General features: G+C 32.9%; 1 protein-coding gene across 1 annotated transcript in view; it reads right to left on the reverse strand.

Annotated features, from left to right (window-relative positions):
• The window catches only part of jim (zinc finger protein jim), a 153761-nt gene that overhangs the window by 116983 nt on the left and 22611 nt on the right, over nucleotides 1-14167 (reverse strand). Inside the window, exon 2 of the mRNA XM_073986406.1 lies at nucleotides 5334-7553. The gene's annotated coding sequence lies outside the window, so the exon portion shown is untranslated. The remainder of the gene's footprint in view (nucleotides 1-5333; nucleotides 7554-14167) is intronic.

Raw genomic sequence — 14167 nt, forward strand, 5'->3', positions numbered from 1 at the left:
GCCAGCCGTTATGTACCTAGGCCTTAAAGGACTGCTTAAAATATTCTTCTATAATCCACACCATTTAATGCTTCAAAAAAACTTTTCCAAAATATTTAAGGAAGTCTAGTATTTAAGAAGTTGAAGGTTGTACCTAAAATATTAAAAAAACAGTATGTCAAACACCTTCATAATGTCTCCTAAAAATTGTGTAATTAAAATATAGGGACGTATGAGTGTTGAAATTAGTCATACGTTGCCGTGACCATTTCAAGGGAAAAATTAACATTTGCCGTTAAAAATTCTGAGATTGAAGGTCCTAAGGCCTCGGTACATAATAAGCCTCGTCGGCTGGCTTTCTGCTCCGCTTCATTTATGTTAAAAGAATAAAAAAGAAAAGGGCAACCTATTTCGAAATTCGGACTACAAGCGTACGAAAAGTACTAAATGGTACTAAATTTAGTACAATTTGGATTTGTGTAAACGGAAAGAGCTGGAATCCTGAAATTTGAAATTAGGGACAATTGTGGAGAGAAACAAAGAAAGGCTTTTTGGAAATTCGAACTATAAGTGCACGAATAGTACTAAATGGTACTAAATTTAGTACAATTTGGATTTGGGTGAACGGATAGAGCTGGAATCCTCAAATTTAGAATGAGGGTCGCTGATGGAGAGTAACAAATAAAGGTTTTTGGAAATTCGAACTATAAGTGTACGAAAATTACTAAAGGGTACTAAATTTAGTACAATTTTGGTTTGGGTAACGATGAAAGGTTTTTGGAAATTCGAACTGTAAGGGTATGAAAAGTACTAAATGGTACTAAATTTAATACGATGTACTAAATTTAGTACAATTTTGGTTTGGGTGAACGGATAGAGCTGCAATCCTGAAATTTGGAAGGAGGGTCACTGATGCAGAGTAACGATGAAAGGTTTTTGGAAATTCGAACTGTAAGGGTATGAAAAGTACTAAATGGTACTAAATTTAATACGATGTGGATTTCGGTGAACAGATAGAGCTGGAATCCTGAAATTTGGTATGAGTATCACTGATGGAGAGTAACAAAGAAACGTTTTTGAAAATTCGAACTATAAGTGCACGAAAAGTACCAAATGGTACTAAATTTAGTACAATTTGGATTTGGGTGAACGGTTAGAACTGGAATCCTGAAAATTGGAATGTGGGTCACTGATGCAGAGTAACGATGAAAGGTTTTTGGAAATTCGAACTATAAGGGTACGAAAAGTACTAAATGGTACTAAATTTAGTACGATTTGGATTTCGGTGAACAGATAGAGCTGGAATCCTGAAGTTTGAAATGAGAGTCACTGATGAAGAGTAACAATGAAAGGCTTTTGGAAATTCGATCTATAAGGGTACGAAAGGTACTAAATTTACTACAAATTGGATTTGGGTAAACGGATAGAGCTGGAATCCTGAAATTTGGAATGTGGGTTGGGTGTAGGAACAAAGCTTGAATTATATAATTTGGACAAAAACTACGAAATGGAAAAATATTTGTTATAATATTTGAGATAAAGTTCGGAGTTTGAAAAATTGTACTGAATATTGTTCTATTGATTTTATGTTCCTAATAATGTACTGGAATTATGTAGTCAAATTTAATTTAATTAATTTAATTTGTTAATTTGAAAACGTGGTCCAATGTTAACTAGAAGTTTTTTACACCCTGATAATAAAAAGGCCTAAATTGAAATGCATCAAAAAAATTTACCGTTATATACGGTTAACATACCCGTGCATATTAAGTAAAATTTTTTGTAGTTTTAATTTAAATATTTTAAGCCTATTTCTTGACGTATTCTGTGCGATTTTATCTTCCTGAAGATGCAATTCAAAGAATTACGAAATATCGAACAATAAAGGTAATTGATATATTGACCTCGAGCTTGAAAAAAAATACTTATTTCTATGAAAAATATTTTTTCTGTTGCCAACCAGCGTAGATTCTTTAAAAATATTTCCTAGATTTTTTTCAAATTTTTTTTATATTTTTAGCAATATTTTCTGAGTTGCCACTAGCGTACATTTTTTTAAATAATTGCTGCAATATTTAATCAGTGGCCGCCTAGCGTAGATTTTTTTAAAAATATTCTCAAGATTTTTTAAAAATATTTTTTTAGAGTTTTAAAAAAAATCTGGATTTTTTAATATTCTTAGATTTTTAATAAATATTTGCAGCATTTTTAAAAATATTTTGCTGGACTTTTTTTAAATATTCTTTTTTTTAATATATTTTATGAGATGCCCGTAGATTTTTTTAAAATATTTTTTGGAGTTTTTAAAAATAGTTTCTAGATTTTTTAAAATATATTTGCAGTATTTTTATCTTTAAAAATATTTTTTAAGTTAGTTAGATTTAGATTTTTTTTAAACATTTGCTGTTTTTTAAATGTTTTTTATTTTAGCTCACCCCGTTTGTTTTATTATTTATTCTTGGGTCAAATTTAGTAATTCAAATTTCACCCTCTTCCTGTCAACCGATTAATCTGAAATTTTGTATACACTTTAGATTTTGGTGACAATACAATTATGTTTATTCATTATCATTATAAATTCAAGATGGCCGCCGCTACAAAATGGCGGATAACGTAGGTTTTATCAATCCCATCAATATGGGTATCAAATGAAAGTGCTCAACCAGTAGAATCAATGTACTATATAAAATTAAAATCCAAGATGTCGGCCTCTACAAAATGGCGGATAACGTAGGTTTTATCAATCCCATCAACATGGGTATCAAATGAAATGTCTCTACAAGTAGAATACAATTTACTATGCAAAATTGAAAGCTAAGATGGCCGCCGCTACCAAATGGCTGATAACAATTTTTTATCAATCCCACCAATATGGGTATCAAATAAAAGGGCCACTAAATGACGTATAATTAAGATTTAAATTTAGAAATTGAATCTGTAATTTAGGTATCTGATTAATCCAGCCTGAATCCACCACCCAAGTCAAGATTTTTTTTATCGTGTTGAGGACTGTGTGGCGTTAGGGTGGCTAAAAATGATACGTCGTTAGCGGTACACCACCCAAGTTAAGGTGAAAGGTTAAAACGCGCCAAGAACTGTATGGCACTAGGGTGGATAAAAATGATATGTCGTTAGCGTTTTCCCCTCAAGACTCAGGCGCATCTTGTTGTACATAGCCTTGCCCCTTTATTGGACCTCTGGGGGGGTCGACCGTTTAAATGTCCATTACTCGTGGGAACAAGATGGTAAAAAATATATAAAAAAAATAAAACAAATAAAACAGAAACTGCAACACAATGTAAACGAAGGCTTCAAAAAGCGAAAGAAAAGTATAAAGCAAAATGAGCTAAAGAAAGTGAAGGTGATAGAAATAGTCGATTACAGAAACGACGGGAACAATTAGCGTCAAAAACACCTGAGCAATATGAGGCCAGGTTAAAAAAGCAACGTCAGCGATATACACAAATGACGGCGTCAGAAACGCCTGAAGAATATGAAGCCAGGTTAACAAAGCAACATGAGCGATACACACAGATGATAGCGTCAGAAACGCCTGAAGAATATGACGCCAGGTTAACAAAACAACGAGAGCGATACACACAAATGTGTGTTGCCTTTAAAACTATCATGGGCTTCTACAATACATAATAAAATGCAGGCCAGCACTGTGGATCACTCAGTCGTATACTTAGGTGCGAAACTGTTTGAAGAAGGTCAAGCCTACGTGGCTCTTAGTAGAGTAAGATCTTTGCAGGGACTACGTATAGAGGAGTTGGACTGCAATAAACTAACGGGCAAGAAACCTTTCAATAATGAAGCACTAAATGAATTAAACAGAATGCGAAATAAAAACTAAAAACTAGAAAATAAAAATAGGTAAAAAAACTTTTTAAGTTAAACGGTTTTATGTTAAACATACATTGCAATGTTTAAGATAAATGTACTAAAAACCAAAAAATAATAAAATAGATACAGTCGTGGGAATTATAAGCATATGCATAGACTAGACTAAAATAAAACCGTGGGGCACGTCAATTGTCTACAATCGTTGATTAAAATGTTTGTTTTGTAATGTTACACTATAATTAGGCAGTTGTTCAACCGACAACGATGGACGTGTGATAAGTAGGGCTAGAATGTGGAAACAAGATAGCAAGCTCGATTATAAGCGAGTTTTAGGGTTTTACAGTGGTGAGCGAGTAGTACTTTGTCGATTAAAGACAAACTACGATCAGTGAAACGATTCCTCGCCAGCCAGCAGTGTGAATGTCCAACGATAAACTAGTTGAAACATCTCTTTTATTTACATGGAGTGTATAACTATTGGAATTTCCATGAGCAAGAAAATAGTAAGTAATTTCCTCGCCGTCTGCGGGCCGCGAATTAAACGATTCTTCTATCGCACATTAAGTCGATAATTTTTAGACAATTGACGTGCCCCACGGTTTTATTTTAGTCTAGTCTATGCATATGTTTATAATTCCCACGACTGTATCTATTTTATTATTTTTTGGTTTTTAGTACATTTATCTTAAACATTGCAATGTATGTTTAACATAAAACCGTTTAACTTAAAAAGTTTTTTTTTTACCTATTTTTTAATATTTTCTAGATTTTTTAAAATATTTTATCTATAAATATATTTTCTGTGTCGCCATAAGGGGTAGATTTTTTTAAAAAAAATTTTTGAGCTTCCAACTAGCGTACATTTTCTAAAAATATTTCCTGGATTTTTTAAATATTTTCTAGATTTTTTTAAATATACTAATTTTTCCTAGATTTTTATAACATATTTTTGCAGATTTTTTAAAAATATTTTCTGAGTTGCCACACAGCGTAAATTTTTAAAAAATATTTGCTGGATTTTTTAAAAATATTTTTTACTTTTTAAATAAATGTTCTTAGCTGCCAACTTGAGCAGATTTTTTGATTTTTGAATTTTTTTAAATATTTTCTGAGTTGTTTCCGATATGTCGTTATAAAGGATTTCGACTGTTCTCTTTTAATGGCACGCCCCTAAAAGTATGCACAACATTTTATAAATTTCACAAAAACACTTCCCTGTGTCACATTGTACGTTTTGTACACCAGTTCCTACCTCACTAATTTCTAATTTTGACACTGTACAGTGGTTTAAATATTATTTTATTCAGATTTGCTTATGATATATTATTCCCTAAGGGAATGCTCCTCCTCGATCATATACAATTCAGAATGAAATAAAATTTAAACACTGTACAGTGAAATTAGACAAACATAACATATCATCAGGGTACTATGATGGTTTGCGAAGCGCACTAGGCTTAGTTAAAATGTCGATAAAATTTGTTAAAAAAATATAATGTTTCACTTACCCTTTTCTCAAGTTGTTCTTTACGGCGCAATGAAAATTTCGATTCAGCCAAAAGAAAAAAATGACAGTGTTGTAGTTTTAACAGCTGATATCGATTAACGCTCAGAGTTGTATTTAACAGCAATGGACGATTTTTTTGTGGTTTGTTTCACTTTTGTTGGCGGGCGATGGCCAAAAATTAAAATTTTGAATATTGTTTTTTCTTCAAAGTGTTGACTTTTTTTAGTGTAAATTTGGGGGCGATTTTAAATTTGTTTCTTTATTTTTTGTTAATTTTAATGCAGTAAAATGTTTAAGTTTTTTGTTTTGTTTTATTTTATTTTTATCAGACATTCATTTATATCATAAGTATGTTTTTTTTTTTGTTTTTGTTTTAATAATTAATAGCTTAGAATATATTTTAGTTTTTTCTTTCTTTTTTTGATAATTATAATAATTTATGAAAATGGTTTTTGCATTGCACACAAAATGTCCATTGGGGGGAGAATTTTTTTGAAATTTTTTTATTTTCAATTTCTTTTTGGAGATTTTTTTTATTATGGCCAAAAATGGTAAATCTCTTGATTTTGATTTTGCCAAAATTGTGGGGAATTTTGGTGTCACTTTTATCGTTCTGCTCTTTGAAAAAAGTTCGAGATGTGGCCTTTGGTTCTGATACTTTTATCCGTGGCCTTGCTTGCTTCAAAATGTGTTGGGTTGGCTCTCTGGGGAAGAGCCTCTAGATTTCTCACGTTGCTTTTCAAAACGTTTTTTTTTTCGCTTGTTTTATTGATATTTTTCCTTCGCTTTCGAGTGTTTTTTTGTTTGGTATTTTTTTGCTTTGTTCAGAACACTGTGCTGCTGTGCTGATTTTGACGTGTTTTTTTAAAGAAACATTTTTTGTCGGTTGTTTTGAAACGAAATCACAAACTTAGAATTTTAAAATTAGTTTAGAGTTCTTGTTGTTGTTGGTTGGTTCACCGAATATTTCTTCACCATGACCATTGAATTCTGGATTCCGAAATTGGCAAATTCGTTGTGAGTTCCTGGTGAGAATGTTGGGGGGAGCGGGGTTGTGTCGGGTTTGTTGGTTACAAAAATTCAAAAATTTCGACTATTGCGGCTTCTCGTAAAATTTAACAAATTTTGGCTATTTTTTGAATTTTGATTTGATTATTTCTTTGGAGATTTGGCGGTGAGTTTCTGTTTTTTCGTTCTTTCTTTCTGTTTAATTTGGCTATTATTTGTTGTTGTTGTTTTTGTTAACTATTTTACTGCATAAAATTTTGAAATTGGTTTTTGGTTTTTTGGAGGGCCGAAATTGTTTAGGGTTTCGTTACTATTTTTGTTTTGTTTTTATTGTTGTTGTTATTATTTGTTTTTGTTGTTGCTGCTGCTTCAGTTGGAGGGGATTTGATTGATCGATCGGTTTGGTTTGGTTTGTTGTTGCTTTATTAGTTGTTGTTATTAAATTATTTTGGTTTTTTTGTTGTTGTTATGGTGGAGAAGAAGGGCGGGGATTTGTTATGATTTGGGGTTTTGGTTGATTTGCTTGCTTGGTTTTGTTTTATTTCGTTTTGTTTTGTGTTACTTTGTTGTTTGTTTTGTTGTTTTTGTTATTTGCTTATTTTATTGTTACGGTTTATTGTTGTGTTATTGTAGTTGCTGTTGTTGTTTTGTTGTTTTATTGCTGGGGGTTCCTTATTTCCTTTTTGTTGTAGTTGCTGTAGTTGATTTATTGAGTTTTGTTGTTGTTGGTTTCCAAATTTTGTTGTTTTGAATTTTGTTTGTTAAATTTTGAGAAATAAAACTAAAAATGTTCTTTTTTGGTTGGATTTTTTTTTTGTTGTTTTGTTTGCTTTTGAACTGAAAAAATAATTTACTATTTTTTTGGTTGTTGTTGTTGCTATTTTTGTTTGTTGCTTTCGTTGGTAAAACTTAAAAACGGTTTTTTGTTAACAAATTAAATTAGTTGTGGTTGGTGGTGATTAACTTAACACAAAATTGCACTTTTTTTGTTTCTAAAGTTTCTGTTTTTGCTGTTGTTGTTGTTTTGTCGGGGGAGTTACGGAGAAGAGTTCTTGTCCTTGAGTTTTGTTTTTGAGTTTCGACTGGGAATTTCGGTTAGGTGTTGATTGGATTTTTGTTATTATTATTACAATAAAATAAAACAAATTTTAATAAGTATCAACAACGTTTTAACGTAAGTTTTTAAAAAATGTTCCAAACAGTCAAAAAGCACCTGCAAGAAGGGAGAGAGAGAAATAAAAGAGATATATTATTAATTTTCTAGAATAATTTGTAATATTTTAAAGAATAACATCAACAAAAATTTAAGGAAAAATAATTACCAAAAATAATTAAAAAATAAAAAATTTAAAAAATAATCCTTAAGCATTAAACAGTTTTTTTGGATGAGTGAAAAAAGGGAATAATTATTGAAAAAAAAATAGCAACAACAAAATTAAAAATTAACAACAAAAATTAAATAAAAATATTAAAAATTCTCTTGGGTTTTTAAAGGAGATCTCAACAGGATAAGCAGGCAATAAAACACATATTTTTCTTGGAGAACCAACAGACGAAAGTAAGTGAAAAAACGCCAAAAGTGATTTTTTAAAGATTCCTTTTTCCAGGTCAAAACAAGTAAAAAATACCCTCCTCTATGAAATATTCTGAACTTATATGAAATGGGGGCCATACCAATGCATACCTATGTATGTATGTCCACACTTTTTGTTGGGAGGTTTTTAAAAACTGGGAACCATAAATTCCAAAGTACACCCAATCTTGCTTGAACATTTAGAGAAAAACTAAAAAAATTAAATCGGTGGAATCGTGGACCTACATATGTTGACATTTTTTGTTGGAGAAGTTTTGTGACCACTGGGAACCTCAAAAGTCTAATTGCTGGTAGTTCGGTCCAAAAATGTAGCTAATATCTTAAAAATACCTAAAATCCGAAGGTACCATTATATGAAGGCAACACCCAAATATGCACGTAGGTTGATAATTTTTGGTAGAGAGGTGTTGTGGCCACTGGGAACCTCAAAAGTCAAACTACATGTAGTTCGGTCAAAAAATGTTGCTAATATCTTCAAAATACTTAAAATCTGAAGGTATCGTTATATGGGGGCTATACCAAAGCATGGACTTATGTTAACAATTTTCTGTGGAGAAGTTTTGTGTCAACTGGGAACCTCAAATGACAAATTAAAGGTAGCTCGGTCGTAAAATGTGCACCTAATTCGACAATATTCGGTGGAGAAGTTTTGTGACCACAGGGAACCTCAAATATCAAATTACATGTACATAAAAAATTCTGGACCTACAAAATTCTTCTGTAGCTTCTCCAGTATTAGTCGATAAATTCCTCCTCTGCTTTCGAACTTCTAATGAGCTTCTCCTGAAAAAAATCACACCTTATATCAGCGCCTTCCATACTAGTCGAATTTCTAATGAGTATCTTCTACACAAAGCGCACCTCTTATAAGCTGTCCATCTACATTAGGATCTCTTAGGAGGTGCTCCTCTAACAGTCTAACCTCCTGTGAGCTACACCTCTGCAAGTCAAACCTCTTATGAGTTTCGTCTGTATTAGTCGCACCTCTTATGAACCTCTCCTGTAAAAGTCGGACCTCTAATCAGCTCCAAATGTACAAGTCGCACCACTTGTATGCTCCTCCTGTACTAGTCGCACTTCTAATGAGTTCCTCTTACGAGCTTCTCCTTGTAAGGCGGGCCTCTTTTAGGCTTCTCCAGCATTAGATGGATCACTTATGAACTTCTTCTACTTCAGTCAGGACTCATATGAGCCCCTCTTCTATGAAATGGATCTCTTATGAGTTGCTTATCTAGGAGTCGGTTTCCTATGCGTTCCGCCTGTATTAGTCATACCTCTTATGTGCTGCTGGTGCTGCTGCTATACCAGTCGGAACTCTTATGAACTAATCCAGTACTCGACGAACTACACCAGCCGAAACTCTTATGAGCTCCTATTGTAGAAGTTGCACCTCCCAATAATTTCTGTGGAAGTCCGACCTTTTATGCAGGACGCTTATTAGCCCGTCCTGAGGTCGTCGCACCCCTTATGAGCTCCTCTTTTAATAGTCAGATTTCTTATGAGGGTCCTTTACTTGTTAGACCACCCTTTATTTGTCAAACCTCTAGTGAACATTTTATGTACTTGTTAGACATCTAAGAAGCCACTCCGTTAGGAGTCACACCACTTATGTGCTATTCCGATACTTGTGCGACCTCTATTGAGCAACTCCTTTACTTGCCAGACCTTTAATAAGCCTCTGCTATACTGGTCAGACCTCTTATTAGGTCCTCCTTTTCATGACAGACCTCTAAGAAGCTCTTCATGTACTTGTCACACGTCTTATGAGCTCCTCCTTTGATAATCACTCCCCAACAAGCTCTCGTTTACTTATCAGACCTTCAATAAGCGCCTCCATTACAAATCAGACTTCTAAGGAGCTCTTGCTGTACTAGTCAGGCCCTAATGAGATCGCCTTTACTTGTCGGAACCGTAATGAGCACTCATTTTTCATGTCAGACCTAGAAATAGCACTTCCTTTACTTTCCAGACCTTTAATTAGCCCCTGCTGTAGTGGTCAGACCTCTTATTAGCTCCTCCTTTACATGTCACACCTCTCAGAAGTTCTTGCTGTACTTTTCAGACTTCTGATGAGCTTCTCCTTTACTAGTCAAGCCCCAAATGAGCACTTCCTTTGCTTGTCAGACCTCTCATGAGCCCCTCCTCTATTTGTCCGACCTCCAATGAGCACCTTCTTTACTTGCCAGACCTTTAATAAGCCTCTGCTATACTGGCCAGACCTCTTATTAGGTCCTCCTTTTCATGACAGACCTCTAAGAAGCTCTTCATGTACTTGTCACACGTCTTATGAGCTCCTCCTTTAATAATCAGACCGCAATAAGCTCTCGTTTACTTATCAGACCTCCAATAAACTCCTCCATTACAAATCAGACTTCTAAGGAGCTCTTGCTGTACAAGTCAGGCCCTAATGAGATCTTCAAACCTATAAAGAGCACTTCCTTTAATTTCCAGACCTTTAATTAGCACCTGCTGTAGTGGTCAGACCTTTTATTAGCTCCTCCTTTACATGTTACACCTCTCAGAAGTTCTTGCTGTACTTGTCAGACTTCTGATGAGCTTCTCCTTTACTAGCCAAGCCTCAAATGAGCTCTCGTTTAGTTCTTTACGCTAATCAGTCCTCTAAGGAGCACATCCTTTGCCTGTCAGACCTCTAATGAGCACCTCCGTTTCTTGCCAAACCTTTAATAAGCCCCTGCTGTACTGGTACTACCTTGTATTGAGCACCTCCTTTACTAGACATACCTCTCATGAACCCCTCCTCTATTTGACCGACCTCCAATGAGCATCTTCTTTACTTGCCAGACCTTCAATAAGCCTCTGCTTTACTGGTCAGACCTCTTATTAGCTCCCCCTTTACAAGTCAGGCCCCAAATTAGCTCTCGTTTACTTGTCAGACCTCTTATGAGCTCCTCCTTTACTAACCAGACTTCTACGGACCTCTGCCTGTAGTATTCAGACCTCTAATAAGCACTTATTTTACTTGTCCGTACTTTAATGGGAACCTCCTTTACTTGCCGGACCTTTAATAAGCCACAGTTGTACAGGTCGGACCTCCTATTAGCTCCCCTTTTATATGTAAGAACTTTAAGAAGCTCCCTGTACCTCTTATGAGCTCCCCCTTTACTAGTCAGGCCCCAAATTAGCCCTTGTTTACCTGTCAGTCCTTATATGAGCTCCTCCTGTACTAGTTAGACTTTCTGTGAACACCTAATGTACAGATCAGATATTTTATTACCTTCTCTTACACCAGTCGGAATTCTAACGAGTTGCTCCTCTACCAGTCGGACCTTTTATAAACTGCTGTGAAAGTCCTACCTCTTATGAACTTCTTCCGTACAAGTCGATCCCCTTAGAAGTTCCTCCTTTAATAATCGGACCTTTTATGACTCTTCCTTTACTAGTCAGACCACTTTACTTATCAGACCTCTAATGGACTTCCAGCGTACTTGTTAGACATCTAAGTATCCGCAGATTTACTAGTCATGGGACTTATGAGCTCTTCCTGAACTAGTCATACCTATTATGATCTCCTATTTTACTAGTCAGACCTGTAATTAACAGTTCCCTTACTAGATATAATTCTTATTAGTTCATCATTTATTTGTCACACTTCTAATGAACTCCTTTTTACTAATCAGATCTCTAAGAAGCTTTTTCTGATATATTCAGGCTTCTTTTGAGCTCCTTCTTTACTAGTCAGCAAGTTCTTGTTTACTTATCAAAACTCTTTTGATCTTCTCCTGTACAAGCCGGACTTTTTATGAGAACCTAATGAACTAGTCGGACCTATTATTAACTTCTCTTACACTAATGAGTTGTTCCTCTTCCATTCGGAACTCATATGAACGCCTTCTGTACAAGTCAGAACCTTATGTGCCACTCCTCTCTTAGTTGGACCTGTTATTAACTTTTCCCTGTACTTGGCGGACCTTTTATGGGCTTCTCCCGTACTAGACGGATCACTTATGAGATTCTGCTATTTTAATCGGACCTAATATGAGTTCTTCGTCTATTAATCGGTCCTCTTATGAACTGCTCTCTACCAGTCGGTCCAGTTATGATCCTCTCCTGCATAAGTCGGATAACTTATGAACACCTCCTGCTCAAGTCGGACCTCTAGTGAGCTTTTCCTGTACTAGTCGGTCCCTAGAAAATCGATAAATTTTCCATAAAAAAGATTGAAAATCCAAAGAGTTTCTATAAAAATTTATCGAAAATCGATAAGGTTTCTACGGAAAATTTATCGAAACTCGAAAAAGCTTCTTTAGATAATTGATCGAAAATAGATAAGTTTTGAGAAAGTTCATTGAAAATCTGTAAATTTTCTATAGGAAATTTATCGAAAATCGATAAATTTTCTATATAGAAAATCGATAAAGTTTCTTTATAGAAAATTTATTTAAAACTAATAAAGTTTCTATATAGAAAATTAATCGAAACTCGAAACAGTTTATATAGAAACTCGATAAACTATAAAGTTTATATAGAAACTTTATCGAAACTCAATAAAATTTCTATAGAAAATTTATCGAAACTCGATAAAATTTCTATAGAAAATTAATCGAAACTCGATAAAGTTTCTATAGAAAATTGATCGAGTTTCGATCAATTTTTTATCGAGTTTCGATAAATTTTCTATAGAAACTTTATCGTGTTTCGATAAAGTTTCTATATAAACATTATAGTTTATCGAGTTTCTATATAAACTTTATCGAGTTTCGATTAATTTTCTATATAGACACTTTATTAATTTTAAATAAATTTTCTATCGAAACTTTATCGAGTTTCGATTAATTTTCTATATAGAAACTTTATTAATTTTAAGTAAATTTTCTATCGAAACTTTATAGAGTTTCGATAAATTTTCTATAGAAACTTTATCGAGTTTTCTATAGAAACTTTATCGAGTTTCGATAAATTTTTTATAGAAACTTTATCGATTTTCGATAAATTTTCTATAGAAACTTGATCGATTTTCGATAAATTTTCTATAGAAACTTTATCGAGTTTCGATAAATTTTCTATAAAACCTTTATCGAGTTTCGATAAATTTTCTATAGAAACTTTATCGAGTTTCGATAAATTTTCTATAGAAACTTTCGATAAACTTTCGAGTTTCGATAAATTTTCTATAGAAACTTTATCGAGTTTCGATAAATTTTCTATAGAAACTTTATCGAGTTTCGATAAATTTTCTATAGAAACTTCATCGAGTTTCGATAAATTTTCTATAGAAACTTTATCGAGCTTCGATAAATTTTCTATAGAAACTTTATCGAGTTTCGATAAATTTTCTATAGAAACTTTATCGAGTTTCGATAAATTTTCTATAGAAACTTTATCGAGTTTCGATAAATTTTCTATAGAAACTTTATCGAGTTTCGATAAATTTTCTATAGAAACTTTATCGAGTTTCGATAAATTTTCTATAGAAACTATTCGAGTTTCGATAAATTTTCTATAGAAACTTTATCGAGTTTCGATAAATTTTCTATAGAAACTTTATCGAGTTTCGATAAATTTTCTATAGAAACTTTATCGAGTTTCGATAAATTTTCTATAGAAACTTTATCGAGTTTCGATAAATTTTCTATAGAAACTTTATCGAGTTTCGATAAATTTTCTATAGAAACTTTATCGAGTTTCGATAAATTTTCTATAGAAACTTTATCGAGTTTCGATAAATTTTCTGTAGAAACTTTATCGAGTTTCGATAAATTTTCTATAGAAACTTTATCGAGTTTCGATAAATTTTCTATAGAAACTTTATCGAGTTTCGATAAATTTTCTATAGAAACTTTATCGAGTTTCGATAAATTTTCTATAGAAACTTTATCGAGTTTCGATAAATTTTCAATAACTTTTCCATATGGAAATTTGATCGATTTTCGATAAGTTCTCTATAAAGAAACGTTATCGATTTTCGATCAATTTTCCAAATAGATACTTTATCGATTTTCGATTTACTATATTGAAACTTTATCGATTTTTGAAAGTTTATTGAAACTCGATAAAGTTTCTATAGAAAATTTATCGAAACTCGATAATGTTTCTATAGAAAATTTAACGATACTCGATAAAGTATTAAAAGTTAATCGGGAAACCGATAATGTGTCTATAAAAAATTAATCGGGAAACCGATAAAGTTTCTATATAGAAAAGTTATCGAAACTCGATAAATGTTCTTCACATTTTTTTTACTTTTCCATAAATTTTCTTTATTGGAAGTCGAA

The sequence above is a fragment of the Musca autumnalis genome, unplaced genomic scaffold, assembly GCF_047663935.1.
Source record: "Musca autumnalis isolate F117 unplaced genomic scaffold, ASM4766393v1 scaffold_4, whole genome shotgun sequence".
Lineage (NCBI taxonomy): Eukaryota > Metazoa > Arthropoda > Insecta > Diptera > Muscidae > Musca > Musca autumnalis.